Source organism: Sus scrofa, chromosome 9 (genome assembly GCF_000003025.6).
Source record: "Sus scrofa isolate TJ Tabasco breed Duroc chromosome 9, Sscrofa11.1, whole genome shotgun sequence".
Taxonomy (NCBI): Eukaryota; Metazoa; Chordata; class Mammalia; order Artiodactyla; family Suidae; genus Sus; species Sus scrofa.
The window spans coordinates 12,532,313-12,543,715 of NC_010451.4; the positions used below are offsets into that span (position 1 = coordinate 12,532,313).

At 47.3% G+C, this 11,403-nt stretch overlaps 1 pseudogene; it reads right to left on the bottom strand.

The window, feature by feature from the left end:
• On the bottom strand, positions 3,506 to 10,975 carry LOC110255555 (annotated as a pseudogene).

Consider the following 11,403-nt stretch of genomic DNA (forward strand, 5'->3'; position numbering starts at 1 on the left):
GGGGACAGCGCTGGGAGGCGGCAGCCTGGCGCCGCGCGCATGCGCCCAGCCGCTCAGCCGCTCCGCCCGCGGGAGGCGGGAGCTGAGGCGTTTAAACCTCCCGCCCTCGGTCCTCTCACCGCCCCGCCTCCTTCCCGCCGGAGAGGTCTTCCCTGAGTCTGCGCGGTTTCTACGGCGACAAGTTAAGTTTCACGTGCCGCTTTTTTTTTGGTTCGGAAAGTTTCTTGGCGTTTTCCCTGGGCGTCGCTTTTGCTTGTTGTTGGGGTACCTCGGTGGGAGAAAACTGTATTTTCTAGAGACTTTCGGGTACTAACGGAGGGGTCAGAATTGTAATCCCGGAGTAACAGTAGGTAAAAAGTACCTGAGAATACTAGAGGCGCCTAGCATGGCCCCCTGAACCGGAGTATTAGCTCCAGGTGGAGAGTGGCGCGAGCAGAGATAGAGGTGAAAACTGTGCGCTTCTAGAACTCGGAGATAGGCTCTGTTGCACCACCTGCCTGGGGGAACCCACTGTGGAGGCAGCGCTTCTCACACTTCGTGTGCAGGTCACTTGGGGATCTTTTTAAAATTCGCATTCCCCTAGTTTTCCTTTTTGTAAGTAGGAAATAGAACTGGGGTCTGCTTCAGAGAGTGGTTGTGAGGATTAAATGAAGATGCTTGTAAATTGCTTGATACGATGTCAGGACCGAATAAATGTTCAGTACATGCTTCAGAGAAGTTAAAACCTTGCTGAACGATGAACAGCAGGTGGGAGACACTGTCCCTCTCCTCTTGGGGGTTTAGGCCTGCTTACAACTTCAGATGTCACCCACGTGAATGTGACACTCAAATTTATATCTCGAGCCCAAGCCCTGTCACCTCCAGACCCTTGTATCTAGCTGCCCACTCACCCTCTCTTAGATGTTTTAAAGGCACTTTGCATTAGTTCCCTAGGCTGCTGTAACAAATTACCACAATCTAAAAGCACAAGTTTAAAACAACACAAGTGTATTCTCTTACAGTTCTGGAGAGCAGAAGTCTAAAATCATCTCACCAGGCTAACAGTTGGTTCCTTCTGGAGGTTCTGAGGGGAGAATCTCTTTTCCTTTTCCGCTGTTAGAAGTGGACTGCATTCTTTGGCCCTTTCCTGGCATCACTCTAAATAACCTCTTGCTTCTGTTGTCACATCTGTTACTTTTCTAGAATCAAATCTCCCTTGCTTCCCTCTTATAAGGAGACCTGTGAGTGCATCTAGAGCCCACCTGGATAATCCAAGATAATCTCCCCATCTCCGAATATTTAACTTAATCACATCTGCAAAGTCCTTTTTGCCATAGAAGGTAATATTCACAGGTTCCAGGGTTTAGGACACAAATACCTTTGGAGGCTGTTGTTCAGTGTACCACACACCTCAAACTCAGAATGTCCAAAACTGAATTTATGAACTTTCAGTAGTATCCATTCAGGAAATAGCACCGACCATTTAAGCTGTTCAGCTCCTCTGGCCCATACTTGAAAACTCACTGTGAATTTACTAACTCAATACTCACTCCCAATCCCCTTCTCCCTTTTCTGTTTCCTCTAAAGAGTCTAGAAAAGTTAAATAGTTGATCTTAACTGGCAGCTAGGTATGCCTTAATGACACAGTTCTGTCTAGTAGGACTTAAAGCAGGAGTCTGCTGAGGGGAGGGTTTCTGGGAAAGGCTTTCCTTTCCTGATGAAAGAGACAGTGGCCCCTTTTTTCATTCTTCCTGCCTTGGACTTGGTCATGAGGCATGGAGCTGGACTCGGCTGTGAGGAAAAGGCACATCATGCTAGCCTTGACATCACTGAGCTGCTGAACAAATCCCTCCTACTCCCAGAATTCTTTCTTTCTTTTTTTTTTTTTTTTTTTTTTTTTTTTTTGCTTTTTAGGGCCACACCTGCGGCAGGTGGAGGTTCCCAGGCTAGGGGTCGAATCTGGGCTACAGCTGCTGGCCTATACCACAGCCACAGCAACGCAGGATCTGAACCATGTCTGTGACGAACAGCGCACTCACAGAAACGCCAGATCCTTAACCCACTGAGCGAGGCCAGGGATTGAACCCGCAACCTCGTGGTTCCTAGTTGGACTCATTTCTGACGGGAACTCTCAGAATTCTTATATCTTTGGGAATTTCTTGTTATTTGGGGAAACACACATACACCGTCTTTATGTGTTTGAGCCAGTGTTGGTCAGATCGTCTGCTTCTGCCTCCTAAACTGTTTCTAATGGCTATTGCCAAGTCCTGTCAGTTTGACTTCATTGATCCTCTCCGTTCATCTACTCTTCATACCCCCCGTATTCTTCACTTTAGCTTGACTCGCTTTCAGCTTCAGCTACATGCCATGTTACCTCCTGTCACTGCACCTTTACATATTCTTTCCCTCTATTTGAGATGTTCTTCCTTCTTCCTGGTTAAAAAAAAAAATTTAACTGGGTGAATCTTAAAAGATCTGATTGGCTTTATTCAGTGATTTTGAAATGGAGTTTTAACTAAAGAACAACCCCCCTTGGCTAAGAAGGCAGCTACAAGCCTTTCCAGCTGTGCTCATCACTATGCCACCCTTCTTGTAATAATGTAACAACTGTGTGCCCTCTATCCAAGCCAGCAGCCCTGCTAATCAGGTACCCAGCATTGCTTATCAGTTCTGCTTCTGTAACCTTGCTGGCTCAGTTTCTTAGGGAGGAACACTGTCTGCTTGGGGATGGGGGAGGTCCGGGATGCTTACATGGGAAAATCAAGACCTTGTAGTGTATAAAAGTTACTGAGAACAAAGACCTGGTGCTCAGACTCTGGAGGTGACTCCTCTGAGCCCGCACCGGTGCTGAATAAACCTTGCTTTTCCATATCTCCGAGTGCTGTTTGTCTCCTTCCGTTGCCACGGTTTTTGCGGTTTCCGCAACAATTTATGACTCAAGCAGCTTCCAATGTAGCAGATAAAAAGGAACTCTGAAGAGCAGTACAAAAAAATAAGACTTAGGTGTTCCATGGTGGTCTAGTGGTTAAGGATCTGGCATGGTCACTGCTGTGGTGCAGGTTCAATCCCTGGCCCAGGAACTTTCACATGCTGTGGGTGTGACAAACAAACAAAAAAAGAAGACGACGACTTTTATAGGCAGAGGGGAGCAGGAACAAAGATGTTATTCTAGGCCAAAAAGCAGACTGGTTATTGCAAGTTTACTTGCCCTGTAGGGGATAGGAGGGGTTTTTCAGGCAGGTTACTCAGCTAATGCTTCCTGATTTTCTGGCTTCAGATTCCATTTCCGGGAGGACAGAACTATAACAACGTATACGTTTGGTGATGTGGAGCTTAGCGTAAGTGACTCCATCCCAGTTACCTCTCCGTCCTTTAGCTCTCAGATCGAGCACCACTTTCCCAGAGAAACCTTCCCTGACCTCCCCTTATGCACCTGTCAGCTGAGTGCAATTTTACATTTATTTGTGTGATTATCTAATTCCCTCATTAGGTATTCATTTCCCGAGGACAGGGACCTTGTCTGTTTTTAGTCACAGTTGTAGTGGCAGAACTTGCACCCCGTATGCACTCGAAAGTTGCTGAGTGGTGTGAATGCCTGCAACAGGAGTCCAACCCTGATCTCTCCTACCCCTGAGACCTTGCTTTTTTCCCCACAGCATACCACCCAGGATGAGATTTGGAACCTGGGGAGAAATTGCATAAAAGGGTCAGTGTCAGTTATATAGAGTCTTCAGGTTAGAAAATCTGACCAGAAAGAAGAATACACAATTGGGTGAAGAAGTTTTTCATAAATTACATGACCTGGCCTCCCTTTTCTAAGGAGTTAGTCCATTCTGCTCTTGGTTCTGGTACCTTGCTGGTGACTGGAAGCTCTTCTGACCACTATACCTAGCTTCTGTCTCAAAGGGAGGGTGCAGAGATTTTGCTTAGGTGCTCAGAGTTTGATTGTTTTGCAGACCACAGCAGCTCTGTCTCTCTAGTTCTAAGTACCTAGAGATTTGTTTTTATTTTTATTTTATTTTTTAACATTTAATTTAATTTTACTTTTTGTCTTTTTGCCTTTTCTAGGGCTGTTCCCACGGCATATGTAGGTTCCCAGGCTAGGGATCTAATCGGAGCTGTAGCCGCAAGCCTATGCCAGAGCCACAGCAACGCCAGATCTGAGCCACGTCTGCAGCCTACACAGCCGGATCCTTAACCCACTGAGCCGGGTTAAGGATCCTTAACCCACTGAGCAAGGCCAGGGATTGAACCTACAACCTCATGGTTCCTAGTCGGATTCGTTTCCACTGTGCCACGACAGGAACTTCTGTTTTTATTTTTAACTTTTATATTCCTTGGAACCCGAACCAAAGATGATGATTAATCCAGTAACTGATACATTTTTATACCTCAGGATGCGTATTCATTGTATCACTTGGAGGGTAAAGTCAGAAAGAAATAGTCAAATCCCAAGTTTAAAAATAAAAATGAATGGTATAGCATTTAGATACTGTATTAGTTCTCTATTGCTGCAAAACAAATCACCCGAAACTTAGTGGCCTAAAACAAGAAACATTTATTGTCTCATAGTTCCTGTGGTCAGGAATTCAAGACCTTAGCTGGGTGGCCAGAGTCTCTCATGAGGCTGCGGTCAGGATGACATCAGGGGCTGTAGTCAACTGAAAGGTCCACTGGAGCAGGTCCACTGGTCCACTTCCAGGGCCAGCAGGTCCTCATCATGTGGGCCTTTCCTTGGGCTGCGTGAGTGTCATCAGGACATGGCAGCTGCTGGCTTCCAGAGTGAGTGATCCAAGCTGGCAGGAGCAAGTCACAATGCCTTTTACGACCCAGTCACTTCTGCTTCCTTCTGTTTGTGAGAAGCGATGTGTGACGTCCAGCTCACCCTCAAGCAGAGGGCATTAGGACTCTAGCTCTCAAAGGGGAACATTCTAGAAATACCACGTGTGTCTCAGCCACATCCTTGGGCTGTCACAAACAGGACTGCATCTAGGTGGGAAGACGCCTCTTTGGGGAGAGTCCTCTGTTTTTATGTCTAGTCGTCCTCCTCATCAGCAGTCTTTTCCCCTTATGTTTCCCTCAGGATGTGCAGGTCCTGTGTTCGGGTTTGGTGAGTAGGAGCAAGAACTGCTTTACCTGAGGACTGATGTATGCTGGCATAAGGCTGGCATTTCTGGGGTTTGGTTTGGTTTTGGTTTTTTGCGGGGGGTCTTCACAGCCATCCTCTGAGATAGGTCCTATGATTATCCTCACACTGAGGACGAGGAAACTGAGGCTCAGGGAAGTTAAATAACGTGTCCAAGGACTCTGTAAGCTAAGGAGGTAGGATTTGGATTCAGGACTGACATATTATCCTTCTAACTCCATGGTCTGGCCTTCCTGGAGCTCGGTGTCTCCCAGAGCACAAGACACATAAGCAGTTGCTGACGGAATCTGGTGGTTACAGCCAGGAGAGGTATGCAGAGGCAATAAAGGGGCAGAAAGGAGAGAAGAAGCAAATCCTGGGCCTGCTGCTGGATCGCCATCAGCATCATCTCCTAGAGTGTGGGCCTTCCTCCCTGTGTGCCTGTAGGGAAAAGCTGAAGTCCTTCCTGACCTGGTCCCTTCTGGCTTCTCCAGCTTTACCAGCCCTACTTCCTCTATACAAGCTCTCCTGGCCACATGGGACTTCTCTGAACACTCTGTGTCTTCACGTATCTGTGCCTTTGTAAAGGCCATTCTCTCTCCCATAAGGCCCCATTCCTCTAGTCTATGTGACAGGTTCCCACAAAAACTTCAGAACCCAAGTCAAATGGTCTATGAAGTTTTCCCAAAGCACTTTGTGCAGGCTTGTTTTAGGGAATTTACAAGTAGCTGTTGTAATTTTAACCCCAGAAGCAGCTAGGACCTCCAAGATTCTGAAGTTCTAGGTAAAATTGCCTTTACCCAACCATTTACTTCCAGTTTCACAGCCCACGGAAGCCAAAGCCCTCCAGATTTCTGCAGAGCCTCAGAGACCTTTTTTTTTTTTTTCCCCCATGTCTTTTCCCCTGGACTTTCTACAGGCATACCTGGTTTGATGCCCCTTTGCTTTGTTGTTGTTATTTTAACAAATCGAATGTTCACGGCAACCTTGTGTGGAACAGATCTATGGGTGCCATTTTCCCAACTGCATTTACTCATTTTGTGTCTCTGTCACATTTTGGTATTCTTGAAATATTCCTAACGTTTTCATTATTATATTCATTATGGTGATCTATGATTAGTGATTTTTGATGTTATTCTTGGGGAGGGGGAAATTTCCCCCTCTCCCCTCCTTGCGTTCTTGTGGCTGGACTAATAATAAAATTGACGCAAGTCAGATTAACAGAAAAAAAGAGCCAGTTTTTTAATTCTTGCACATAGAGTTCCCATAGGACCTAAGAAGTGGCCATACAGGCAGCTGTTCATGCTTTTTAGACAAAGAAACAATAAATTTATGAGGAAATGACAAAAAGAGGAAACTTAGGTTTTGGTTGCCCAGTTAGTGAGGAATCTAACTGATGCTTGGGCTTGGGGCAGTAAATTAAAGAAGTAACAAGGTTTGTGTATATAGGCTTCTGGGCCCCGAATTCTCTATCTTTGTGATATAGTGTCCTTCTGCCTCCAGATTCAGAGAGAGTGCACTTTTCACATGAGAGACTGACTTTCTGCTTTCAGGGAGAGAAAGAGGAGAATCAGAGTGTTCCTCTCATGTTGGCCATTTATCAAGTAACTTTAATTCAAAATAATCAATGTGCCATTGAGGCATGTTTTGGGGTGGCCTATCTTTTGGGCTCCAACATTACCATGAGTATTGTTTTTGGGTGTTATGAGCCATACCATAGAAGATAACGAACTTAATGGATGAATGTTGTGTGTGTTCTGACTGCTCTGCCAACTAGCCATGCCCTGTCTCTCTTCTCAGGCCTCTCTACTCCAAGACACAACAATATTGAAATTGGATCCACTAATAACCTTGCAGTGGCCTCCAAGTGTTCAAGTGAAGTGAAGAGTCAGACATCTCTCACATTATTTTATTATTTTTTAAAAATATTTGAACGCTTTTATGAAACAAGGCCCACATGCTCAGGGCAGAGCATTCTGGGCAGAAGCAGAGACAAACCCTCCCTGCAGCAGAAAGGAAAGGGCATCTTGCTGGTGGGGGGCACTTAGCTCTAGTCCTGGCTTTATGTGACCCTGGACGAGTGGCCCTGGCTCCCCACTTCTGCATCTCACCCCTGCAGACAAGGTCACCCCCTTTGCCCCTTGTAGGCTGCCCCCGGGAGAAAAAGCCAGAACCCATTTTCCAGGGATGACAGCCCAGCCTGTTGGGCTGATGAGCTCTGCGACAATACTTTTCTCCAGTCAACTCCATGGACTCCATGCATCTTGGAGTCAAAATTAAAAAAAAAAAAAAAAAATCATCGGGAGTTCCCGTCATGGCTCAGTGGTTAACGAATCCGACTAGGAACCATGAGGTTGCAGGTTCCATCCCTGACCTTGCCCAGTGGGTTAAGGATCCAGTGTTGCTGTGAGCTATGGTGTAGGTCAAAGATGCAGCTTGGATCCTAAGTTGCCATGGCTGTGGTGTAGGCCAGCGGCTACAGCTCCAATTAGACCCCTAGCCTGGGAACCTCCATATGCCATGGGTGTGGCCCTAAAAAGACAAAAGACCAAAAAAAAAAAAATCAGAGTTCCCATTATGTCTCAGCAAAATGAATCTGACTCGTACCCACAGGACGAAGGTTTGGTCCCTGACCTTGCTTAGTGGGCTGGGGATCCGGTGTTGCCGTGAGCTGTGTTATAAGTCACAGATGTGACTTGAATCTGACGTTGCTGTGGCTGTGGTGTAGTCCAGTGGCTGCCGCTCCGATTTGACCCCTAGCCTGGAAACTTCCATATGCCTTGGGTGCAGCCCTAAAAATCAAACAAACAAACAAAAACACTAGAAGAAGGTTTAGGCCAACCCAGAAAAGGGACCTGGTGTGCAGAAACCACAACCCCATGCAGTGAGTGGCAACAAGAATGAACCTCAGAAAGCCTGAATTCATCAGGTGGGGGTGGGGCATAGGGCCTCAAGGGTGGACATCTCTCCTGGCTCCCGGTCCCCTTCACCTCCACGCCTCTGCATCCAGGGTGGTTGTTAATCATTACCGGAGGTCTGGCCAGTCCCCCTGTACCCACCCCCTGCATTCCAGCAGCTCCAGATATGTGCTCTTTGAACTGTGTTCTAGGATCAAAAAATGGGGTATGTGTACCTTACCAAAGATGGATACAAGCTTTCCTCAGAGGAGAGAGCGTATTAGAAGTCAGGTGGGCCTCCTGGAAGGGCTTAAGGCTGAATTCACAGGGAGAGTCCCCAGAGGGGATGGCTGGCTGTTGGAAGCTGGGGTTATCCAGGGCCCAAGTAAAGTTAAATGGTTTGGAAACCTACTCTATGAAAGAAATCCTGAAATCTGCCTCCCTGGTATGACCAAAGCTGAAGCAGGGGAATTGCACAAAGATCCTTTGAATTGGTAGAAGAGGTCCTAGGCACTGATGGGACACCCTTCACTGGAAGAATGATCCGCCCCTAACAATCCAGGAGATCCCAGGGACCCAACAGCCCATATCCCAGCAGTCAGTAGAGCAGGTGTGAACTGTGCATGGCTGTGGAGCCAGCCTGGGCACCTGTTACCTGACCTGCTTCCAAGTCTATTTCCGTCCCAGGCAGGATCAAGAAAATATTTTAAAATATGTTTCCTCTTGGACTTTCCATTGTGGCTCAGTAGGTTAAGAACCCAACTAGTATCCAGGAGGATGCAGGTTCGATCCCTGGCCTTGCTTAGTGGGTTAAGGATCTAGTATTGCCGTGACCTGTGGTGTAGGTTGCAGATGCGGCTCAGATCTGGTGTTGCTGTTGGTTGTGGTGTAGGTCGGCAGCTGCGGCTCCTGTTCAGTCTCTAGCCCAGGAACTTCCTTATGCTGCAAGTGTGGCCCTGAAAAGAAAAAAAATTTCTTCTTGTAAAATTAACATCCTAATAACTCAGCTAAGCCAGTGCAGCAGGTGGCGCTGAGGCACCCACTGGCCTCTGGGCTTCAGACCAGCTACAAAGGCCCCTGGGCCACTGGCTGAACCACCCAAAGGCTAAGAGGTGGCAGTTTCAGGGTCACATGTTAGAAGAGTTACAACTTGAACACACTTTCTGGTAGAACTTGATGTCCTCAGAAGGGGGTCTAGGAGTTCCCATTGTGGCTCAGAGGTAATGAACCCAACTAGTATCCATGAGGCCTTGGGTTTGTTCCCTGCCTCTCTCAGTGGGTTAAGGATCCGGCATTGCCATGAGCTGCGATGTATGTCACAGGCGTGGCTTGGATCCCGAGTTGCTGTGGCTGTGAGGTAGGTCGGCAACTGTAGCTCCTATTCGATCCTTAGCCTGGGAACTTCCATATGCCGAGGGTGTGGCCCTAAAAAAAAAAAGAAGAAGAAGAAGAGGGCCTGAATTTCATAGGCTGGCCCCAAGGATGGGTGATGCTGTTAATATGGGTGAGGTGTTGATGTGGAGGCCACTGATGGCATTCAGAAAGAAGAGGACAGAACTCTCTCCAGAAGTTCAGGGTGAGACTGATGACTGTGACCTGGTTCCTGGGAAGGATCAGGAAGCTCAGGAGCCCACCCCAAAGGAGAGGATAAAAGAGACTAGGAGGAGGATGGAGCCCATGGCCCATTTGTGCTGTGAGTGGAGGTCCTCTCATACCTGGGACACCACGGGGAGCCCCAGGCCGTAGATGGCGACCCCGGCCAAGGTGGCCATGCTGTGGGCCAGGGCCATGCCCCAGGCCAGCCCAGGCATGTGGGCCTGGCCTAGGTCTCTGAGGCAACGCAGTGATGTCTGATTGGAGGCTTGCAGAAGTGCCACAGTCCAAAGAGGTGGGCCTCGGCCAGGAGCTAGTGGCCATCACAGATGGAGATGGAGGAGAGGATCCCGGCCTGGGAGGCACAGAAGATGATGAGGGTCTGGATGAAGGATCAAAGGACGACTGGTGGGGTCTCCTTTGGGCCTGCAGCCTCTGGGCCTGCACGTCAAGGACCACATACTCATGCCTGGCTCCTTCATGCTACTGGCACACATCTCTCACTTTCAATCAAAAGCTGGAAATGATGAAGCTTAGTGAGGTAGGCATGTCGAGGCAGGCCTCTTGCACCAAACAGTTGTCCAAGTTATGATTACAAAGGAAAAGTTGTTGACGGAAATTAAAAGTGTGCCTCCAGTGAATCCATGAATGATAAGAACGTACAACAGCCTGATTGCTGATATGGAGAACATTTTAGTGGTAGAAGATTAAACAAGCCACAACATTCCTTTAAGCTGAAAGCCTAATCCAGAGCAAGGCCCCCAGTCTCTTGAAGTCTATGAAGCCCAAGAGAGGTAAGGAAGCTGCAAAAAAAGAGTTTGAAGATAGCAGAGGAGTTCCTGTTGTGACTCAGTGGTTAACGAATCGGACTAGGAACCATGAGGTTGCGGGTTCGATCCCTGGCCTTGCTCAGCAGGTTAAGGATCCGGCATTGCTGTGAGCTGTGGTGTAGGATGCAGATGTGGCTAGGATCCTGTGTTGCTGTGGCTCTGGCGTAGGCTGGCAGCTACATTTCCAATTGGACCCCTAGCCTGGAAACCTCCATATGCCAGGGGAGCGGCCCTAGAAAATGCAAAAAGACAAAAAAAAAAAAAAAAAAGCAGAAATTGGTCCATGAGGTTTAAGGAAAGAAGCCATCTCCATAAAGAGCAAGAGCAAGGTGAAACAGTAAGTGGTGATGTAGAAGCTGCAACAAGTTATCCAGAAGATCTAGCTAAGATAATTAATGAAGGCGACTACAGATTTTCAATGTAGATGAAATAACCTTATATTCATATTGGAAAAAATTGCCATGTAGCACTTTCATAGCTAGAGAGAAGTCAATGCCTGTCTTCAAAGCTTCGAAGGATAGGCTGAATCTCTTGTTAGGGGTAATCCACATGTCGGTTTTAAATGAAAGCCAGTGCTTCGTTTACCATTCCCCAAATCCTAGGCCCCTTAAGAACTGTGCTAAACCTGCTCTGCCCATGCTCTATAAATGGAACAACAAAGCCTGGAGGACAGCACATCTGTTTACAACACAGTTTACTGAGTATTTTAAGCACACTGTTGAGACCTACTGTTAAGGAAAAAAGATTCCTTTCAAAATATGGCCACTCACTGACAATGACCTGGTCACCTCTGAGTGTTGTACAGCAAGATTAGTGCTTTTTTCATGCCTGCTAATACAGCATCCATCCTGCAGCCCATGGATCAGGGAGTGATTTCAATTTTCAAGTCTTATTAAGAAACACAGTTCAGGAGTTCCCGTCGTGGCTCAGTGGTTAACGAATCCAAGTAGGAACCATGAGGTTGTGGGTTCGATGCCTA